General features: G+C 51.6%; 1 pseudogene; it reads right to left on the minus strand.

The window, feature by feature from the left end:
• Positions 1-1,104: 1,104 nt before the first annotated feature.
• Positions 1,105-19,125, minus strand: LOC130838103 (cytochrome P450 2A13-like; annotated as a pseudogene).
• Between the last annotated feature and the right edge of the window lie 3,551 nt (positions 19,126-22,676).

Below are 22,676 nucleotides of genomic sequence, written 5' to 3' on the forward strand. Positions count from 1 at the left end.
GTTATGAAACATGCCGGGTTCAAAGGACCAGATGTCCTCTCCCTTGATCTCAATCACTGGTGCTTCAAGTGTGACAAGTTTTGTGGAGGTGGGATCTGTGGTGCATTTAGATCTAAGGCTAGATCTAACTCTAGATCTAACACAACATCTAAAGCTGATGTGTATGAATGTTCAGGTGCTGCAGTGCTGAAGGATGCCACTTCTAAAGGGACATACACTAACTTATCTGGGAGGAAGCAGGGGATTCAGAGACTCTGTACAGATCCAGATCCATCAGAGAGAGCCCCACTCAGGAGAACATGCAATCATACACTTGCATGTCGGCATGGACACACACACACACACAGATGGCTGCGCTGCTCCAGGTATCTTCTCTGAAAGTGTTTCACTCTCCGACACATTTCATGAAGAAGTCTGACTGCTGTCCCCAGGTGTGACTCTGACTGGACACAGGAGGCTTATCTGGTGGTGGGCGCAAAATATGCCTTGGCATCTAAGCTGTGCACGATTGGGCAAGAGCGTGGGCAAGTGTGTCGTGTAGCCAGGTCAGCTACCTGCCAGGGCTCTGGAAACATCCCCTGGACAGAACTGTTCAGGTTGTGCAATAATATAATAAGATGTTTTTTCATTGAGGAAGAGGTGCTTCTTAAGCATCTCGCCGAAGGACTAAGTATAGCCATCCCTGCATGCAACTGTGTTCATGTGCTTGCTGAGTACTTACTTGTGTGCTGTGGGACCTCAGATAGACACTTACACTTTCTGGACCTCTTCTTTGTTACCTGTAAAATGGGCATGAGTACTGTTCCCCATGACATAGGTTTGTGAGTATGAAGGGAGGTGAGTGTATGACACTTTTAACCTAGAGCTGACACAGGGTACTTGCTCAGTAAATATCTGTTATTGTTGTATTCAAAGTGTAGTATAAGGTTTCTTTTCCTCTCATCCCACCTCTAGCAAGGGGAAGAGAGTCTGTTCTGTTTCTTCTTCCTCTCCTATCCACCTTGCCCCTTCCTTTCTCCCTGTCCACCATCTCCCATCCTTATCTTTGCCCCTCCCCTAACACCACCCTGGCCACTCCCTCCCCCATTTGCCCCACCCACCAGCCCCGCCCTGGCACAGCCCTGGCTCAGCGGGGCAGGAAGCTCAGGGTGTAGTTTGGTGGGATGGTGGCAAAGCCCACGTGTTTGGGGGACACGTCGATGTCCTGGGGTGACTGTGTGGACTTGAGGTGGAAGTTCTGCAGGATGGTGGTGAGGAAGAGAAAGAGCTCCATTCTAGCCAGGCCTTCTCCGAAACAGTACCACTTTCCTGAAGGAACAGGGTGGGAGGCATGGGGGGTGAGGCTTGTTCTAATTGCTGCCCTGACGCGACTACCTACAGACCCCCAGTTGCATTATTATAGAGAGGGGAGACTGGAATATCAAGGCCTGAGAGACTTTCAGAGAAGTTGCGACTCCTCTCTGAGCCTGTTTTCTGAGAACATGGGGTGGGGGGAGCCAGAACAAGCTGTAGGGTTGGGAATTTTAGGTCACCCTTTAACCAAAATACATACTCCAATATGGCTGCTGTGCTGTCATTGGCTTTCTAGGAATCTGAAGAATATAAGTGACCTTGGACAAATCCTTGACTCACTCTTGGACCTTGACTTTCCCCATCTCTGAAATGGGTATGTTCATCCATTTTCTTTTGCCTGGGCCCCATGTCTTGGTAGTTATGGGGGTTGCAGCTGGTTGTCTCCAGTGTATATGGTAACAGGGACTTGCCAGTTGGAGAAAGATACTAGGTTACACCTGAGAGATGAAGGAAGTCCCCATTGGTGTTGGCTTTGGCAGTGTCTCTTACCGATGGAGAAGGGCACAAAAGCATCACTCTTCTTAAACTGCCCCTGCTCATCCAGGAAGTGCTGGGGGTTGAAATCTCGGGGGTTGGAGAAGAACTTGGGGTCTCTCAGCACAGAGCCCAGCATAGGGAACACTTCGGTGCCCTGGTTGGGAGGAGGCAGGGGACTTTGATAAGGTGGGGTGTGGGATGGGTGTGCTGAAAGCACATAGGTGTGGAGGGGGAATTTGGGTGCCCTAGGGGAAGGGAAGTGGGAGGCATGGGTGTTGGGGTCCTCCGAGGGAGGTATTTTGGGGGAGATGAGATTCATGTATCTGAGACAGGAAGATTGGCAGACATGGGGTTCATGTCCCGTGAGCAGGGAAGTGTGAGGAACATGGGCTCTGTGTCTCCTGGGGCAGAAGGATTCAGGGACATGCGGTTCATGTCTCCCAAGGCAGGAGGTAGCGGAGATGGGGTGGTCATGTTGCCTGAGGCAGGAATTTTGGGGGACATAGGGTTCATATTCCCTGAGGCAAGAGGTCTGGAGAGATATGGGTTTCAGGAGTCTGTGACTGGAAAGTGGAAGGCACAGGGTGGTTGGGGAAGACTTTGAAGGAGTGGGACAGGGCCTGGGAAGCTTCTAAGGGGAACGGGGTGCAGGGTCACAGGGAGCAGGTTGGGGATCCTTGTAGGCTGGGTGGGGCAGCAGCTTGGGTAGGAAGAAGTCTCGAAACTTGGTATCCTTGGTGACTCTGCGGGCCACGCCCATGGGAATGATGTCTCCAAATCTCTGGATCTCGTGAATGAACGCCTCTGTGTAGGGTATCTTGGCTCGGTCCTCGAACTTGGGCTGCCGGTTCTTGCCAATCACGTGGTCAATCTCCTCATGGATTTTGGCTGGGGGAGGAGGGGAACGTGCTTAGCTCCTGCGAGGACTCAGGGCAGGGATGATCGTCCAAATATGTACAATATGCATGACACCCACGTGTGACGTGGAAGTAGACCATTCAGGCCATAGGCACTGTTGGTGCAGGGTCTGGTTCACCTGGTCCTGCCAACATCATAGGGGAGGTGCAAGGGGAGAGGCTTAGGGATGGTCTGGAGGAGCAGATGGTGGGCACGTGGTCAGTTCAGCCAAGGAACTATACACCAATCAGTTCAGGCATTTTCGATATTGTAACAGCTACTGAAACTGGGCTGGTGCCTCTCAGCGGAGTATCACCTTGTCTCTGGATAGCAGGACGTGTCTGAGGGTCTAGGGACCTGGGAGCAGTGGGACCATGGCAGCGGGCTCATAGGAATTCTGAGGGTCTGTGGCTCTCCCCCGCCCCCCAGCCTTACCCTCCACATCTGGGTGCTTCATGAGCAGTAGGAAGCCCCACCGCAGGGTCGTGCTGATGGTCTCGGTGCCTGCAAAGAAGAGGTTCAGTGTGGTCAGCACCAGGTTCTTCAAGTAGAACTCGATGTTGGGATTCTTCTTCTCCTGCGTGGAGAGAGGGCCTCAGGCCGAGCCCACTCCTCCATGCTCTGCGGGCCCTTCTGGGGTTTTCCCTTTGATCTGCCTCTTAGATCCAGACCAAAGGTTGGAAGCAGGACTCTATTTCTTTGCATTTCCTTTCTTCTCTTTTCGTTCTTGCCTTTCTTTCCCCCCGCAGCTGCACAGCATGCAGAACTTCCTGGATCAGGGATGGAACCCATGCGGCCTAGGGGGAGCATCGAGCTTAACCACTGCACCTCCAGGGAAGTCCAAGGGACTCTGTTTCCTGCACGCTGTGTCTGGTCCTCCAGGCCTTTGCCCAGGATGCAGGCTTTGCCCCAAAATGCCCTCCTCACACTCTTTGCCAGCTGACGACCTGGCCTTTAATTATCAGCTTAGTTGTCATTTTTTCATGGTAAGAATGTTTAGAAACAGAGGGATACAGAGAGACAGTGGCAGTGAATGAGAAAGAGGGACAGAGATGGCATGACAGATTGAATCAGAGAGAGTTAGAGACACTTCCTGAGACACAGATGCAGAATTTTCAGCAACAGCATCGTATTCCTTCACTAAACATCTTGAAGCTTACCATGGAGAAATCCCTCCCTGGGTCTTTTCACCTTGAACCTCAGACCCCATACAGCCCCATCTGCTTTCATCATAGAAGGGAGACTGCCATCCAGATGGGGGTGGGGACCCTCCACTGTGGCACAGTAAAGTCAGGTCACCTGTCCATACAGGTGTATCTGATACCAGGGAATGAAAGGTAAGAGTGCATGGTGGTGAAAAGCACCAGCCTTAGAATGAGAGAGCAGGGTTTGAGCTAGGCTCCACTGCTTCCTCGCTGTGTGACCTCAGACAGGGTATGTATACTCCTGGGCCTAAGTTTCCTCATATGTAAAGTTGGGGTCATAATAGAGAGTCTAGTCCAATTGCCGTCTTGGGTGCTCAAAAGCTGGATACCATAAAGCACTTAAAGTAGTGCCTGGCGCATGGCAGTGCTGTAGAAATGCTTGCTCTTATGAGTCATACTCACAAGTCCTGCCTGTGGGCAAAAGGGCTCAACAGATGGACCAGTGATGGTTAATTATAATTGAGATTGTGAGGATGATTAGGATGGGGGATGATTTCAAGGGGCCTCTGTTCTCCCCCACCCCAGCCTGCTTTCCCTCTGCCTGGCTGGGACCTCTGCATACTGGCTGTCGGGGTGTACCTCCTGCATGCGGATGAGGAAGGAGTCGATGAAGTCCCTCGGGGAGTTGGGATCCAGCGTGCGTTGGTTCTGTGCCACCTTCTTGGCTACGAAGTCCTCGAGGCCCTGAAGCTCTTTAAATGCCTGTTGCTGTGGCCCTGGCAGGTGTTTCATCACTGAGTAGAACATGTCATAGAGCTGAGGGTGGGGAGAGAAAGAAGGGAAGGGCAGGACCGGTGTCAGTGCTCAGGACCCGATGGGAGTGGGACCTGTCTCAGGGCAAGGAAGGCACTGGGTTAAAGGCACCTGCCCAGATGTTTAGGTATTGCAATAGGACTGGATTGGAATAGATATCTAAGTTTTCACATGAGTTAAGTGTGAGGGCCCCTGTCCAAGAATTAAAGTGAGATGGCCTGAAACACATATGCAGGTAACTGATACACAGGTGATGCTGGATTGGAGCACACACCCGGTGTTCATATATTCAGGTGCTGTGGGTTTGGGAGATATCTGTTCAGGTGTTTAGCTATTTAGTTGGGACTGGTATTGGGAGGACACCTGTGTAGGTGTTTGGCATTGTTGTGGTGTCAGTTGGAGACAGCTGTCCAGTTATTTAGGGAATGTGAATTGGGGGCTTCTGTGGTGGTGTTAAGGTGTTAAAATGGTGCTGGTGTACAGGTGTTTAAATGGCGAGATACCTGTTCAGGTGTTCAGATATTCAGATGGACCAATAGAGGGCACTTCTGTAGGTGTTCGAATGAGCTGGGTTTGAGGACACTTAATTGGGTGTTTGGGGAACAATCTATCCAGGCATTTACCTGTTTAGTTGTCTTGGGAGGGGTAGCTGTCTATATGTTGAATTAATTAAGTGTTCTGGGTAGGGGGCACTGTCTAGATATTCCCATGGGCTGGTTTGGGACACCTGTGTAGATAACCAATGATTTTGGTGGGCTGAATTTTGCAGCGCCAGGTGTTCAGGTAGTCAGGAAGTTGGTTGATGTGATCACTTTTCCAGCTGTTAAGAAATTCAGATGGAAAAATGGAATGTCTTAAGGGGGAGCATCTGTAAGGTATTAAAGTAGGTTGGGATGAGGACCGCTCCCTGGTGAGCAAGCAGGGCTGAGGAAATTTATCTTTCCTGCGTTGTCTATTGTTTTCGTTTTTTTTTTTTTTTTCTGGTGATGGGAGCATCTCTTGGGATATCCAGACATCCTTGGAGACTGGATATTGGGCACCTGTCTGAGGTTTTGGTGCAAGTGTTCAGCTGTCTGAGAGTAGGGCTGGTTTTGAGGGGACTCTGTCTGGAGGAGGATGGGAGTTTGGGGCACGTGTCTCCTGTGGGGGAGCAGTTGGCAGGCTGAGGTAGGGCAATGGTGGAGCTAGGCTGGGACGGGGTTACCTGACCGGTAGTCGTAGCTGTGAACTGGAAGCTTCCCAGAATCATCTGCAGCAGTGCCAGGAACTCTTTGTCCTTGTAGTCAAAGCAGTCCCCGAAGACGATGGACCTGAGGACACTGGAGACGGTTCGACTCAGGAAGAACGTGGGATCTATGAAGGCACCTGGGGGTTGGGGTGGGGTTGTGGAGACCGGGATTTGGGGGAGAGTCAGCCAGGCGGTGTGATGCCAGTCTGTGAATCTGAGGAGGGCACAGAAATGCTAAGCCAAACTTCCAGCCTCGGACTCCAGAGCTGGGAGTCTGGACGTCTTCCCCCAACCTAGCCACCTTTTGGGGCCAGAACGTGTGTGTCGGGTCAGGTGTTTTCCTTCTCCCTCTCGCACACTCCAGGGTCCCCCACTCACCGCGCGTGCCCCTGAAGGCCTGGATGAGGAAGCCCGCCTTCTCCTGGATGCGCTCCTCGATGCCGCGCTTGCCACGCCGAAGTCCCGCAGCGTGGTGATGGAGAAGCGCCTGAGCTGCTTGGCGCGCTCCCCGTTGCTGAACGCCACGCCTGCGGAGGGCGGGTAGGAGTGGGGGAGGGCAGAGAGGTGCGGGGCAGGTTAAGGCCAGAGCCTGGGCTCCCTGAGAGGAAGGGGGAGGTGGGCCTAAAGAGAGCAAGTGGGAGAAGAGCGGGGAGGGGAGGGGAGGGGAGGGGAGGGCGGGACAGAGGGTTGGAGGAGACAAGGAGGGGGGTGGGAAGGGAGGGCGGGTGAGAAACAGACAAACAGAGATAGACAGACAGAGACAGACAGAGAGAGACATACCGCAGAGAGAGATATAAACTCAGAGAGACGCAGAAAGAGAGAGATACCGAGTTGGAAGAAGAGGATGAGAAGGAGAGAGGCGAGAGAGATACCGGAGAACAGAGAGAGAGACTCCCAGGAAGAGAAAGAGAGGAGGGAAGGAGGGGAAGTGAGAAAGGAGAAGCTCTGGGAGGCGGTTCTAATAATCGCAAAGATTCTACTAGTTGTGAAGGTGAAAAGAGAAACATAGGGAGGGAGAAACAGAGAGGGTCCGGGAGGAGGAGAGGCTGTTACCAGCAGATGGAGGCATGGGGATTTTGAAGGAGAAATAATGTGAAAATCTAATGCCCAGAAAGACGGGAAAGAGGGCAGGAGAGAGAAACCTGGGGAAGCCCAGAAACTGAAAAGGAGAAAAAGACAAAAAGGCATATAGAGGGACTTCCCTGGTGTCACCGTGCATAAGACTTTTGGCTCCCAACGCAGGGGGCCTGGGTTGGATCCCTGCCCAGAGAACTAGATCCCACATGCATGCCATAACTGGGAGTTTGCATGCTGCAACGAAGGAGCCTGGGTGCAGCAACTAAGGAGCTGGTGAGCCACAAAAAAGGAGCCTGCCCGCCACAACTAACACCCAGAACAAGCAAATACATACATACATACATACATACATACATACATATTTTAAAAAGAGGCATATGGAGATAGAGGCCCAGGTTTCCAAAACAGACATGCCAAGAGCTTCTAAGAGATACAGAGAAGGAAGGGACATCTCGTGAAAGAGAACAGGGAGATGGGGCAGAGAGAGGCAGGGAGAAATGCAAATGCAGGAGCAGATGGGGCTCACCAGCAAACAGGAGTGGGGACGGAGAACACCAGGAAGTCAGCAGAAGAAGGTTGAGGACACTGAAGCCATCAAGTCTGCCTGACCACATGCCCCTGCGCCCTGACCCTCGGTCCCCCTCACCATAGTCTTTGGAGAGCCACGTGAAGGTAGCTTGCTCTCCTCGCCCACTGAATTCCTCCGCCTGGTCCATGCTGCTTCTTCACGCCCAGAATCCTCATTGGAGCCTCAAAGTGAGATCAGGAAGGGGGTTATAGAACTGACCATCTGTGATTAGGCAAGAGATAGGAGACCAGAGCTGGAATCCCGTGGAATGTTCCACAGAACTGGAGAAGAGTAACTCATGGTCTCTGGTGCCAGAGGGACCTCCAGGGCTTGTGAAATAGTAATAACCACCAATATGATACTGAAACATCCCAACTGTCTTCAAGGGTTGGAATTGAGAGAGAGCCCCACTGGTTCCCTACCCAGATCCTTAGGGAAGTCCACTATGTTGATTGTATCAATTCTATTATTATTATTATTACTATTATCATTATTAATGTTTCCCATTTTCCATGTAGGTATACTGAGGACAGAACACAGAGAGTGGGCCGGGGGCACATGTGTGACCCCTGTCTCTCCTGCTCTGCACTCATTTCCCCTTCCTGGGATTGGGTTTCCCCACCCGTGGAAAGGGAGAATTTGGGAAGAGAAAGTTGTATGTGAGGGTGTGTGATGTCCCCGTTAGGGGCGATACCTGCTGTTTCAGGGCTGCTCTTAGCAGGTAGAGGAGAGTATATCTGGGGAGATTCGGGTAAACGCCAGTGTTAGGAATAGAGAGGGGCCCTAGGATGCTGAAAGTGGGAGTAGGAAAATGAGGAGTGGTCCTGCTGTCCTTCCCTCACTGACTTTTTCCCTCCATAATGATGGTTACCCTGGTAAGCACCCGCTGTGAAGATGAAGTTCACAAGTGCAGGATCTCACTGGTCCTTGTCCCAGTGGGGCTGGTTCATTAGCATCTTCATCTTGAGGTTGAGAAGCCTGAGACTCTGTAAAGCCACTTGCTGGAGGTCACGCAGGGAGTAAGTGTGGGAGCAGGGAGTTGAACTCTCTGTCCTACTTCTTCCTCCATTGACTGGTCTAGGCCACCCTGGGGGCCACGTGGAGGTCACGTTTAGCAGCAGGTGGGTGCTGTAATTAGCAGCAGCATTGGAAACAGGGTTTACATGAGCAGGTCCTGCTATGGGCATCAGGTGGCCTGGGGTGGGGAGAGGCATCCTGTTGACATTGAGCCTGCCCCCAGGTAGACACTAAGATTGAAATTAAGTTGACATTGAAGGAGATAGCAGGGAAACAGTAACAGCAGCATCTCTGGTGTCACACGGGCTCTGAAAATAGGTACATGTGGCTACTGGGGCTGCCTCCAGGAGGGCATAAGGGTGGCACCATATAGGTCCCGAGGTGGGTCCCACTTAATGCTGTTATGGACGCCACATTGGTGCTGAGATGGGTCCTATGTGGGCCTGAGAGATGCCCCAGATGGCACTGGACAGGCTGTGGCAGTGAGACTACCCTGCTCAGGTGCCACATCTAGCCTTAGAAAAGTGCTGCTGGGTGACGTTGGCAAGGCCAGGACTGGCATCTTGCTCAGGTTATTCTAGGCCCTAAGATCTGAGTCCTGGGGGAAGGGAACAAAGGGCAGAGGCCAAAGTAGAGAGATGAAAGTTGTTTGTTGGTTTTGGAGGGGGAAGGGGAGGGCAAGAGATGAGCACAGGCTTGGCAGGTTATCAGTCCCCCTGATCCCGATCCCAGCCTGCACCAGGCCTGTCCCCTCCTCTTCCCTCTGTTCCCTGTCAAGGAGAGGGGTATAAAAAAATAAATAGAAATAGACATTTGGGGAATTTGTTTTCCACTGAGTTTGGCAGCAGCAAAGGCACTGAGTCCAGAGAGGCTGTCATGAGCTTGCTGTTGAGGGGGTGAGGGGGTGAGACCAGGAGAAGCACTTGGGCACTGAGAGATCAAGTGAATTTGGTGTTTTGTTGTCTCTTCTTCTTCTTCTTCTTCTTCTTCTTCTTCTCCTTCTCCTTCTCCTTCTCCTCCTCCTCCTCCTCCTCCTTCCCCTCCCCCTCCCCTCCCCCTCCCCCTTTTCTTCTCCTCCTCCCCCTCCCCTCCCCCTCCCCCTTTTCTTCTCCTCCTCCCCCCTCCCCTCCCCCTCCCCCTTTTCTTCTCCTCCTCCTCCTGCCCCTCCCCCTCCCCACGCCCTCCCCCTCCCCCTTCTCCTTCAGACTTTTATTGGGATATAATTGACATAAAATAACCTGCATATACTGAAAGTGTCCAATTTGATTTCTTTTCCTTATTAATAATGTATATTTGCTAATCCCAATCTCCCAGTTCATCCTCCCCCAATCCATCCGCCCCCCCACCCCTTCCCCCTTGTTCAGAGAGAGGCTCAGAAAAACCCAAGGAGTGAGCAACAAAGCCTGGACCAAAATCCAGGGCTCCTGTTCACACCTCTATCCCAGCACTGTCCCTTTGCTGGGTTGGGTCATTGGCCCTTCCAGAGCAACCAAGCTGAGAGTGTCCTCTCTGGACAGGTGCGATCGAGGCAGTGGTGGCTGGAATGTGACTTCTCTTGGCACCTCCAGTGAATGCCTTGATGGACTCCTGCTTTTCCCCCTTCAGGTGTAAGTTTGAGGATTCTGGGGGTTGTCTTGTTCTCTCTTCCCTCTCATTTCCCTTCTTGCTGGGCAAAGACCTACTAGCCACTCTGTCGTCCCTTGGAGATGTGTCTCATAGAACCCAGCTAGCTCCAGCCCCTCCTTTCTTCTCTTGACTATTTCTCAGAAGGAACGTTCAGGTGAGAGAACTGACGTTTGCCACCAGGGGAGCTGGGGATGCGGTTGTCAAGGATGTGGGCAGAGGAAACTCTGATGCTAAAAATTGGAGGATCAGGAGTTCCAAGCATCAGTAATTCAAATGTTTTAAGTTTTTGGGGAGCCGCAATTCTAAGATTATGAATTGTTGACTCTGCAGTTCCAAGATTCGACAGCTTAGTTATGCCACAATTCTAAGATTCCCCCAGGTGAGGTTTCTAGAAGCCTCTTAAAGTGACATGCACATGGATGGATAAGGTTAGATTCCCAAATCTGCATTGTTAAATAGTGTGTTTGTATAATAAGGAGTGTAGCCCTGTGGATCCTTATCTCCCTCCCATGAGGAGGAAGCAGCCAATTCATGGAACCCACGTTACCAAACAGAGATACTGGAAATTCAGAAACATGAGTATCGTCCACTGTTATGAAACGTGCCGGGTTCAAAGGACCAGATTTCCTCTCCTTTGATCTCAATCACTGGTGCTTCGAGTGTGGCATGTTTTATGGAGGTGGAATCTGTGTAGCATTCAGATATAACGTTAGCTCTAACTGTAGATGTAACACAAAGATCTAAAGCTGATGTGTATGAGTGTTTAGACTGTGCAGTGCTGAGGGATGCCACTTCTAAGGGGATGTACACTAACTTAACTGGAGGAAGCAGGGGATTCAGAGACTTTCTGCAGACCCCAGATCCATCAGGGAGAGCCTCACCTTCAGAAACTCATAGGAAGTATGACTTCCTGCATCCACTCAGGAGAGCATGCAATCACATACTTGTGTGCCTTCCTGCACACACGCATGCACACACTCTCACACAGACTGTGCTGAGAGAACACCTGTGTGGCTTCCAAAATTCTCCTCGCGTTCTCTGAAAGTGTTTCCCTCTCCCACCCATTTCACTAAGAAGTCTGCCTCCTGTCCCCAGGGGTGACTCTGATTGGACAGAAGAGCTTATCTGGTGGTGGGCGTGAAATATGCCCTGGCATCTAAGGTGTGCACGATTAGGCAAGAGTGTGGGCAAGCGTGTGGTGCAGTCAGGGCTCTGGAAACATCCCCTGCACAGAGCTGCTCAGGTTGTGGAATAAAATAATAAGGTTTTTTTTTCACTAGAGGAAGAGATGCTTTTCTGAGATCTCCCCAAAGGACTGTGGGCTAAGTACAGTCCCTAAGCACACGCGTGTTCATGTACCTGCTGAGTACTTACTTGTGTTCTGGGGGACCTCAGATAGACACTTACGCTTTCTGGACCTCATCTTTGTTAACTGTATAAAAGGGCATGTATACTGTTTCCTGAGACATAGGTTTGTGAGTATGAAGGGAGGTGAGTGTATGAGTCTTTCAGCATAGAGGTGACACAGTGTACTTGCTCAGTAAATAATGACTTTATTGTTCTATTCAGAGTATCGATTAGGTTTCTTTTCCTCTCATCCTACCTCTAGGAAGGGGAAGAGGGTCTGTTCTGTCTCCTCTTCCTCTCGTATCCACCTTGCCCCTTCCTTTCTCCCTGTCCCCCCATCCCCCAGCATTAGCCCCCCCTCCCCCAACCCTGCCTCGGCCCCTCCCTCCCCATTTGCCCCACCCACCAGCCCCGCCCTGGCACAGCCCTGGCACAGCAGGGCAGATAGCTCATGGTGTAGTTTCCTGGGATGGTGGCAAAGGCCATGTGTTTAGGGGACACGTCGATGTCCTGGGGTGACTGTGGGGACTTGAGGTGGCAGTTCTGCAGGATGGTGGTGAGGAAGAGAAAGAGCTCCATTCTAGCCAGGCCTTCTCCGAAACAGTACCGCTTTCCTGAAGGAACAGGGTGGGAGGCGTGGGGGTGAGGCCTGTGCTCATTCCTTCCCAAACCCAATACCCACCCACATTGCACTCTCCCAGGGCGGAGGGGCTGGAATATCCAAGCCTGAGAGACTTTCAGAGACGTTGCCCCCAGGTCTGAGCCTGTTTCCTTGGAACATGGGGTGGGGGGAGCCAAAACATGCTGTAGTAGTGGGAACTTCAGGTGCCCCTTCCCCCCAGAAACACACTCAGATATGGCTGCTGTGCTGTCATCACCCTTCTAGGAATCTGGAGAATTTAAGGGACCTCGGACCAGTCCCTGACTCACTCTGGTCCTTGATTTTCCTGATCTCCGAAATGGGTATGTTCATCCTTTTTCTTTTGCCTGGGTCCATTGTTCTTGGTAGTATGGGCGTTGCAGTTGGTTGCCTCTAGTGTATAGGTAAGAGGGACTTCCAAGTTGGAGAAAGATACTAGGTTACACCTGAGAGATGGAGGAGGCCCCTGTTGGTGTTGGCTTGACAGTGTCTCTTACCAATGGAGAAGTGCACAAAAGCAGCACTCTTCTTAAACTGCCCCCAGGAAGTGCTGGGGGTTAAAATCCCAGGGCTTGGAGAGGAACTTGGGGTCTCTCAGCACAGAGCCCAGCATAGAGAACACGTCGGTGCCCTGGTTGGGAGGAGAGAGAGGAGTTTGATAGAGGGGAGAGGGGAACAGGTGTGCTGGAAGCACATGGGGGTGCAGGGGGAATGTGGGTGGCCTTTGTGAAGGGAAGTAGCAGGCTTGGGAGTTGGAGTCCTCTGAGGGAGGAGCTTTGGCGAACATGAGATTCACGTATGTGAGACAGGAATTCTGGCAGACATAAGGTTCATGTCCCGTGAGCAGGGAAGTGTGAGGAACATGGGCTCTGTGTCTCCTGTGGCAGAAGGTTTCAGGGACATGCAGTTCATGGCTCCCAAGACAGGAGGTTGGGGGGATGGGGAGTTCATGTTGCCTGAGTCGGGAATTTTGGGGGACATAGGGTTCATATTCCCTGAGGCAAGAGGTCTGGAGAGATATGGGTTTCAGGAGTCTGTGACTGGAAAGTGGAAGGCACAGGGTGGTTGGGGAAGTCTTTGAAGGAGTGGGACAGGGCCTGGGAAGCTTCTAAGGGGAACGGGGTGCAGGGTCACAGGGAGCAGGTTGGGGATCCTTGTAGGCTGGGTGGGGCAGCAGCTTGGGCAGGAAGAAGTCTCAAAACTTGGTATCCTTGGTGACTCTGCGGGCCACGCCCATGGGAATCATGTCTCCAAATCTCTGGATCTCGTGAATGACCGCCTCTGTGTAGGGCATCTTGGCTCGGTCCTCGAACTTGGGCTGCCGGTTCTTGCCAATCACGTGGTCAATCTCCTCATGGATTTTGGCTGGGGGAGGAGGGGAACGTGCTTAGCTCCTGCGAGGACTCAGGGCAGGGATGATCGTCCAAATATGTACAACATGCATGACATCCACGTGTGACGTGGAGGTAGACCATTCAGGCCATAGGCACTGTTGGTGCAGGGTCTGGTTCACCTGGTCCTGCCAACATCATAGGGGAGGTGCAAGGGGAGAGGCTTAGGGATGGTCTGGAGGAGCAGATGGTGGGCACGGGGTCAGTTCAGCCAAGGAACTATACACCAATCAGTTCAGGTATTTTCGATATTGTAACAGCTATTGAAACTGGGCTGGTGCCTCTCAGCCGAGTATCACCTTGTCTCTGGATAGCAGGACGTGTCTGAGGGTCTAGGGACCTGGGAGCAGTGGGACCATGGCAGCGGGCTCATAGGAATTCTGAGGGTCTGTGGCTCTCTCCCGCCCCCCAGCCTTACCCTCCACATCTGGGTGCTTCATGAGCAGCAGGAAGCCCCACCGCAGGGTCGTGCTGATGGTCTCGGTGCCCGCAAAGAAGAGGTTCAGTGTGGTCAGCACCAGGTTCTTCAAGTAAAACTCGGTGTTGGGATTCTTCTCCTCCTGCGTGGAGAGAGGGCCTCAGGCCGAGCCCACTCCTCCGTGCTCTGCGGGCCCTTCTGGGGTTTTCCCTTTGATCTGCCTCTTAGATCCAGACGAAAGATGGGAAGCCGGACTCTATTTCTTTACCTTTTCTTTCTTTTCTTCTCTTTTCTTTCGTTTTCTTTCTTTTCTTCTCTTTTCTTTCGTTTTCTTTCTTTCTTTCTCTCTCTCTCTTTCTTCTTTCTTCCTCCCTTTCTTCCTTCCTTCCTTTCTTTTGTTTCTTCCTTCCTTCCTTCCTTCCTTCCTTCCTTCCTTCCTTCCTTCCTTTTTCTTTCTTCTTTTGTTTTCTTTTTCCCCAGCTGCACAGCATGCACAACTTCCTGGACCAGGGATGGAACCCAAGCCGCCTGCAGGGAAAGCACAGAGCTTAACCACTGGACCTCCAGGGAAGTCCAAGGGACTCTGGTTTCTGCAGGCTGTGTCAGGTCCTCCAGGCCTTTGCCCAGGATGCAGGCTTTGCCCCAAAATGCCCTCCTCACACTCTTTGCCAGCTGACTGCCTGGCTTTTAATTATCAGCTTAGTTGTCATTTTTTCATGGTAAGAATGTTTAGAAACAGAGGGATACAGAGAGGCAGTGGCAGTGAATGAGAAAGAGGGACAGAGATGGCATGACAGATTGAATCAGAGAGAGTTAGAGACACTCTCTGAGACACAGATGTAGAATTTTCAGCAACACCATTGTATTCCTTCACTAAACATCTTGAAGCTTACCATGGAGAAATCCCTCCCTGGGTCCTTTCACCTTGAACCTCAGACCCCATACAGCCCCATCTGCTTTCATCATAGAAGGGAGACTGCCATCCAGATGGGGGTGGGGACCCTCCACTGTGGCACAGTAAAGTCAGGTCACCTGTCCATACAGGTGTATCTGATACCAGGGAATGAAAGGTAAGAGTGCATGGTGGTGAAAAGCACCAGCCTTAGAATGAGAGAGCAGGGTTTGAGCTAGGCTCCACTGCTTCTTTGCATGTGACCTCAGACAGGGTACGTATACTCCTGGGCCTAAGTTTCCTATGTGTTAAATTTGGGGTCATGATAGAGAGCCTAGTCCAATTGCCGTCTTGGGTGCTCAATAGCTGGATACCGTAAAGCACTTAAAGTAGTGCCTGGCACATGGCAGTGTTGTAGAAATGCTTGCTCTTATGAGTCGTACTCACAAGTCCTGCCTGTGGGCAAAAGGGCTCAACAGATGGACCAGTGATGGTTAATTATAATTGGGATTGTGAGGATGATTAGGATGGGGGATGATTTCAAGGGGCCTCTGTTCTCCCCCACCCCAGCCTGCTTTCCCTCTGCCTGGCTGGGACCTCTGCATACTGGCTGTCGGGGTGTACCTCCTGCATGCGGATGAGGAAGGAGTCGATGAAGTCCCTCGGGGAGTTGGGATCCAGCGTGCGTTGGTTCTGTGCCACCTTCTTGGCTACGAAGTCCTCGAGGCCCTGAAGCTCTTTAAATGCCTGTTGCTGTGGCCCTGGCAGGTGTTTCATCACTGAGTAGAACATGTCATAGAGCTGAGGGTGGGGAGAGAAAGAAGGGAAGGGCAGGACCGGTGTCAGTGCTCAGGACCCGATGGGAGTGGGACCTGTCTCAGGGCAAGGAAGGCACTGGGTTAAAGGCACCTGCCCAGATGTTTAGGTATTGCAATAGGACTGGATGGGAATAGATATCTAAGTTTTCACATGAGTTGTGTGAGGGCTCCTGTCCAAGGATTAAAATGAGATGGACTGAAACACACATCCAGGAATCAGATATGCAGGTGATGCTGGATTGGAGCACACATCTAGTGTTCATATATTCAGGTGATGTTGGGTTGGGAGATACCTGTTCATGTGTTTAGCTATTTAGGTTGGACTGGTATGGGGAGGTCACCTGTCTAGGTGTTTAGGCATTTGTGTGGTCTCAGTTGGAGACAACTGTGCAGATATTTAGGGAATCTGGATTGGGGGCTTCTGGACAGGTGTTAAGGTATTAAAGTGGCACTGCGTCAGGTGTGAAATGGGGAGATACCTATTAATTGTTCAGATATTCAAATGGGCTAATACAGGGCACTTCTGTCGTGCTGGATTGGGGGATACTTATTTGGTTGTCTGGGGAGCAATGTATCCAGGTGTTTACGTGTTTAGTTGTCTTGGTTGGGGTACCTGTACAAATGTTGAGATATTTAAGTGAGCTGGGTAGGGGGCACTGCCTAGATATTCCTGTGGGCTGGTTTGGGACCCAGTGTAGATAACCAGTGATTTTGGCGGGCTGAGTTTTGCAGCACTAGGTGTTCAGGTAGTCAGGAAGTGGACTGACGTGATCACTTACCCAGCTGTTAAGAAATTCAGCTGGAAAGATAGAATGTCTTAAAAGGGAGCATCTGTTAGATATTAAAGTAAGTTGGGATGAGGACCCCTCCCTGCTGAGAAAGCTGGGTTGAGGACATGTATCTTGCCTGTGGTGTCTATTGTTTTTCTTTTTCTTTTTCTTTTTCTTTTTTTGTTGGTGGGGGCATCTTTTGGGATATCCAGGCATCCTTGAGTATGGGGCACCTGTCCTGGGTTCTGATGCAACTGCTCAGTTGTCCTAGAGTGGGCTCTGATTTTGAGAGGACTCTGTGTGGAGGAGGATGGGAGTTTGGGGCACGTGTCTCCTGTGGGGGAGCCGTTGGCAGGCTGAACTAGGGCAATGGTGGAGCTAGGCTGGGACGGGGTTACCTGCCCGATAGATGTAGCTGTCAACTGGAAGCTTCCCAGCATCATCTGCAGCAGTGACAGGAACTCTTTGTCCTCGTAGTCAAAGCGGTCCCCGAAGACGATGGAGCTGATGACATTGCAGACGGTTCGACTCAGGAAGAACGTGGGATCTATGAAGGTACCTGGGGGTTGGGGTGGGGTTGCAGAGACAGGGATTTGGGGGAGAGTCAACCAGGCAGTCTGATGCCAGTCTGTGAATCTGAGGAGGGCACGCAAGTGCTGAGCCAAACTTCCAGCCTCAGACCCCAAAGCTGGGAGTCTGGTCACCTTTCGCCTTCCCCCAACCTAGGCCCCTTCTTGGGGCCAGAACGTGTGTGTCGGGTCAGGTGTTTTCCTTCTCCTTCTCGCACACTCCAGGGTCCCCCACTCACCGCGCGTGCCCCTGAAGGCCTGGATGAGGAAGCCCGCCTCCTCCTGGATGCGCTCCTCGATGCCGCGCTTGCCCACGCCGAAGTCCCGCAGCGTGGTGATGGAGAAGCGCCTGAGCTGCTTGGCGCGCTCCCCGTTGCTGAAAGCCACGCCTGCGGAGGGCGGGTAGGAGTGGGGGGAGGACAGAGAGGGGCGGGAGGCCCAGCTCAGACCCCGGGGTCCCTAGGGAGATACAGAAGTGGGCGAAGAGAGAGCGCGAGTGGGAGAAAAAGCCAGGAGGAGAGGGGAGGGAGGGACAGAGGGTGGGAGGAAGGAAGGAAGAGAGGGAGGGAGAGAACGGTGCATGGGGGGGTGGGGTGGGGCTGGATGTGGCGCCCCGGGGAGAAAGACAGACACAGAGACAGTCAGAGAAAGACGTACAATTCGGAGAAATGCAGAAAGAGACCGAGACCGAGTTGGAAGAACAGGATCAGATGGAGAGAGGCAAGAGAGATACCCGAGAAAAGAGAGGTAGAGAGACACTCCCAGGAGGAGAGAGGAGGGAAGGAGGGGAAATGAGATACATGGAGAACTGGGAGGCGGATATAAGGATTGTGAGGAATTCTAAAACTGAGGTGGAGAGGAGAGAAAAACAGGGAGAGGGAAACAGAGGGGGCCTGGGAGGAGGGTAGACTGTTACCAGCAGGTGGAGGCATGGGGATTTTGAAGGAGAAATAATGGAGCTTCTAAGACTAAGAAAGAAGAGAAGGAAGGAGAGAGAAACCTGGGGAAGCACAGGTTTCAGAAGCTGAAAAGGAGGAAGAGACAGAAAGGCACATGGAGACAGAGGACTCGGATTGCGAAGCAGAAATCCTAAGAGCTTCTAAGAGATACAGAGAAAGAAGAGACATCTAGTGTAAGAGAACAGGGAGATGGGGAAAGAGAGACAGGGAGAAATAGAGAGGCAGGAATGCTGAGACACATTAGAGACAGAAGGGGCGGCAACAGTGAACAGGAGTGGGGACAGAGAACACCAGGGGAAGTCAGGAGAAGAAGGCTGGGGACACTGAAGCCATCAGGTCTGCCTGACGACACCCCCCTCTACCCCGCCCCACAGACCCTCTCACCATAGCCTTTGAAGAGCCAGTCGAAGGTAGCCTGCTCTCCTCGCCCACTGAATTCCTCAGCCTGGTCCAGCAGGGCCTCCTTCACAGCGTCATATCCACACAGCACCACGATCCGCCGGAGCCCCAGGTGCACGGTGAACACAGGGCCGTAGCGCTCGTGCATCTGATGGAGGTGAGTGGGAGTGGTTAGAGGGAGCAGCCGCTACCCTGAACTGGCCCTGTTCCCAGACCTCACATACTGGGATGCATTTCTATAAGTTCTGACGGTCAAGAAGTTGGACGTCCCAAGCTGTGGTCTTCCCTGGCTAGGACCCTGATACTGAATCTTTAAAATGCCCCTTTCCTTTCCTTTCCTTTCCTTTCCTTTCCTTTCCTTTCCTTTCCTTTCCTTTCCTTTCCTTTCCTTTCCTTTCCTTTCTTTCTTTCTTTCCTTTCTTTCCTTTCCTTTCCTTTCCTTTCCTTTCCTTCCCTCTTTCTGACTCTAGTCCAACATTGTCAGTCCCAGGCCAAACTGGCACCCGCATCCCTTTCCATCCATCTCCCTGCCTTGGGACACCTTCATGAGGGAGTTGTACATCTGCTGGGTGTTCAGCTGCAGGTAGTTCCCGATGAAGGGCAAAGGGATGGGTCCGGGAGGCAGTTTCCCCTGGAACTTCCTCTGCCGCCAGACAGATATCAAGACCATTGCAGTCAGGCAGGCCAGCAAAGCCAGAAGAAGCAGCCCTGAGGCCAGCATGGTGGCGCTGGGTGTGATGGTTAGCTGGTGATGTCTGGGATGGTTTGCTTTTATACTACCTGGGAAAGAAGGGCAGACTTTGATCCTGATTATATAATTGTCTCATTTCATCTCCAACTACACCCCCTGCTATGCTCCCTGCCTTTCTTGGGACACAGCCAGCAAGGAAGGAGGAGAGGGAACCTCAGGTCAGATTACCAGGGAGTGGGCCCCAAATTGGAATTTGTGGTTCTCTCAGGAGAGGCTACCTCACACTATGGACTTTGGGGGGTGGGCATTAGATAAGCTCCAGAATTGAAGATTTTGGAATGATTGCTATGGGGAGCCCCTGAGCTTTGTATTTTGGATCTCAGAGTGAGAAGGGACCCCATGGTGGTGGTTTTTGGGGTCTTGGGAATGAAGGAATCAAAGATGTGGATATGAGGGAGTTAGAATGAGACAGGATGTGTGGCTGTGGACTTGGGGGTCTTTTGGTGAGGACGGATGTAGGTCGAAGGATCTCGTGGTGGAGAGAGATTCCAGGGAATGGATGTGAGGGTCCTGAGGTGAGAAAGGACCCTGGGCTGTGGATGTGGGGTTCCCGGAAGGAGACTCCATCTGGATTGTGGAGTCTAAATCTGACCCCAGAGGTTGACCTGCTTTTATTTTGGACAGCGTGCTGCCTTTTGATGCCCAGAATCCTCATTGAAACTTCAAAGTGAGATCAGGAGGAGGTCATAGAATTGACCATCTGTGGTTGGGCAAGAGATAGAAGGCCAGAGCTGCATTTCTGTGGAATGTTCCACAGAACTGGAGAAGAGTAACTCATGGCCTCAGGTGGCAGAGGGACTGGCCAGGGCTTGGGAAATAGTAATAGCCACCAATAGGATATTGAAACATCCCAACTGTCTCAAGGGTTAGAATTCACAGAGAGCCCCGCTGGTTCCCTCCCAGATCCTTAAGGAAGCTCATTATGTTGACTGTATCATTTCCATTATTATTATTAATGTTACCCATTTTCCACGTGGGTATACTGAGGACAGAAAACAGAGCGTGGGCCAGGGGCACATGTGTGACCCCTGTCTCTCCTGCTGTGCACTCATTTGCCCTTCCTGGGATTGGGTTTCCCCACCAGTGGAAAGGGAATATTTGGGAAGAGAAAGTTGTATTTGAGGGTGTGTGATGTCCCCGTTAGGGGGCGATACCTGCTGTGTCAGGGCTGCTCTTAGCAGGCAGAGGGAACTATGTCAGGAGAGATTTGTGTAAACGCCAGTGTCAGGAACAGAGAGGGGCCCTAGGATGCTGAAAGTGGGAGTAGAGAAAAGAGGAGTGGTCCTGCTGTCCTTCCCTCACTAACTTTTTCCCTCCATAATAATGGTTACCCTGGAAAGCACCCGCTGTGAAGATGAAGTTCACAAGTGTAGGATCTCACTGGTCCTTGTCCCAGTGGGGCTGGTTCATTAGCATCTTCATCTTGAGGTTGAGAAGCGTGAGACTCTGTAAAGCCACTTGCTGGAGGTCACACAGGTAGTAAGTGTGGGAGCTGAGAGCTGAATTCTCTGTCCTACTTCTTCCTCCATTGACTGGCCTAGCCCACGCTGGGGGCCACGTGGAGGTCACGTTTAGCAGCAGGTGGGTGCTCAGATTCAGGTCAGCATTGGACACGTGGATTACATGAGCAGGTTCTGCTATGGTAGCCCTAAGGAGGGAGGGGCAGCCTGTTGTCATTGAGCCTGTCCCCAGGTAGACACTAGGATTGAGAATACGTTGACATTGAACTAGATACCAAGAAAACAGTAATAGAGCCACCTCTGGTGTCAAGAGGGCTCTGAGAATATGCATGGGTGGGCACTGGGGCTGCCTTCAAGAGGGTATAAGGGTGGCACAATATAGGTCTGAGGTTGGTCCAAGCAGGTTCTGATATGAACACCATGTGAGTGCTGAGATGGGTCCTTGTGGGCCTGAGAGGTGCCCCAGGTGGCCTCTGCACAGGCTCTGACAGCCGAACAACCCTGCCCAGGTGCCTCCTCCAGTCTTGAACAAGTGCAGGTGGGTGAGGTTGGCCCTCCCAGGAATGGCATCTTTCTCAGATCATTCTGGGTCCTGAGGTCTGAGTCCCCTGGGGAGGGGACAAAGGGCAGAACAAAGCAGAGAGGAAAGTTGTTTGTTGGTTTTGGAGGGGTAAGAGGAGGGCAAGAGGATTAGCACAGGCTTGGCAGGTATCAACCCCCCTGATCCTGATCCCAGCCTGCACCCGAGCTGGCCCAAAGCCTGGCCCCTCCTCTTCCCCCTTGTTCCCTGTCAAGGAGGGAGGTAGCATTTGGGGAGTTGTTTTTTCAATGAGGTTGGCACTAGCAAAGTCAGTGATCCTTCAGACAGGCTGCTGTGAGTTGGATGGTGAGGGGGTGATCGGGTCAGCCCAGGAGAAGCACTTGGGGGCAGTGAGGTCAAGTGACTTTGGCTTTAGTAATGACCCCGGAACACGGAGCGAGAGGTTAGTGTCTCATCATGTGCCTTATCTCCCAAGAGGCAGGACATGTGCCAGCGTGTAATGGCCTGGCTTCTAGAGTAGCTAGTGGTGAAGCCAGGAAAACGCTTTCTCCTCTCTGGGTCTCAGTTTCCCTTTCTGGACAATGGCATAGTGGTTAAGAGCAAAATGAAGACATGGATTGACAGCCTGGATGGGAGGGGAGTTTAGGGGAGAATGGATACATGTATATACCTGGCTGAGTCGCTTTGCTGTGCACCTGAAACTATCACAACATTGTCAATTGGCTATACTCCAATAAAAAAGAAAAAGTTTTTTTTTTTGAAAAAAAAGGTCTGGATTGGAGCCCTTACCCCATTTTGGTTGTGTGAACGTGAACAGGTAACCTCACCTCCCTGAACCTTATTGGGTCAATGATGGTACTTACCCCTTTGTTTTGATGAGGAATCATCAGGTTAATGCATGTAAACTGCATGGCAGATGGCATTCCATAAGTATTAGCTGTTCTTATCATGAATGCGTGGGATGAAGGTGATAGATGAGAGGTTCTGTAAACACCCTTCTGGATTTTACATTCTCTGGTACAAAGTTCTGAAAATTTTTCCTTTGGAAAAGGAGAGAGAAAATTTTGGGGGAACCTCCCTCCCCCTTCCTTCCTCAGCACTGCCGAACTGTACTGCTGGAGCTGTGCTTAGGAAATTGACCTTCTAGGCGCCTCCTGGAGGAGTGGTGGGTTAGGGAGTATCTGAGGAAGAGTGGGTCAGGATTAGACCCTCTGGGTGGGCATGGAGCTCTGCTCAGGGCGTGGCTCACCCATCGCACTTTGTCTTTTTCCCCTTGTTTCTGACCTTCTGTGTGTCTTGCTCTTTCTCCTTCCCTGAAAGTTACCATGCCTTTCAACCCTCTTGTGTGCTTCTGGATCTCTTTATGTTTGTGTCATGTTGTCCAGTAGGTTCTCCTAGATGCCTCAGTCAGTTTTTCCCTTATTTATTTATTTAGTTTGAGATTTTTATCTTTTAGTTTTATTAATAGACTTTAAAGAGTTTTATATCACCGAAAATCGAGCATATAGTAGGGTATTTCC

This window comes from Hippopotamus amphibius, chromosome 16 (genome assembly GCF_030028045.1).
Source record: "Hippopotamus amphibius kiboko isolate mHipAmp2 chromosome 16, mHipAmp2.hap2, whole genome shotgun sequence".
Lineage (NCBI taxonomy): Eukaryota > Metazoa > Chordata > Mammalia > Artiodactyla > Hippopotamidae > Hippopotamus > Hippopotamus amphibius.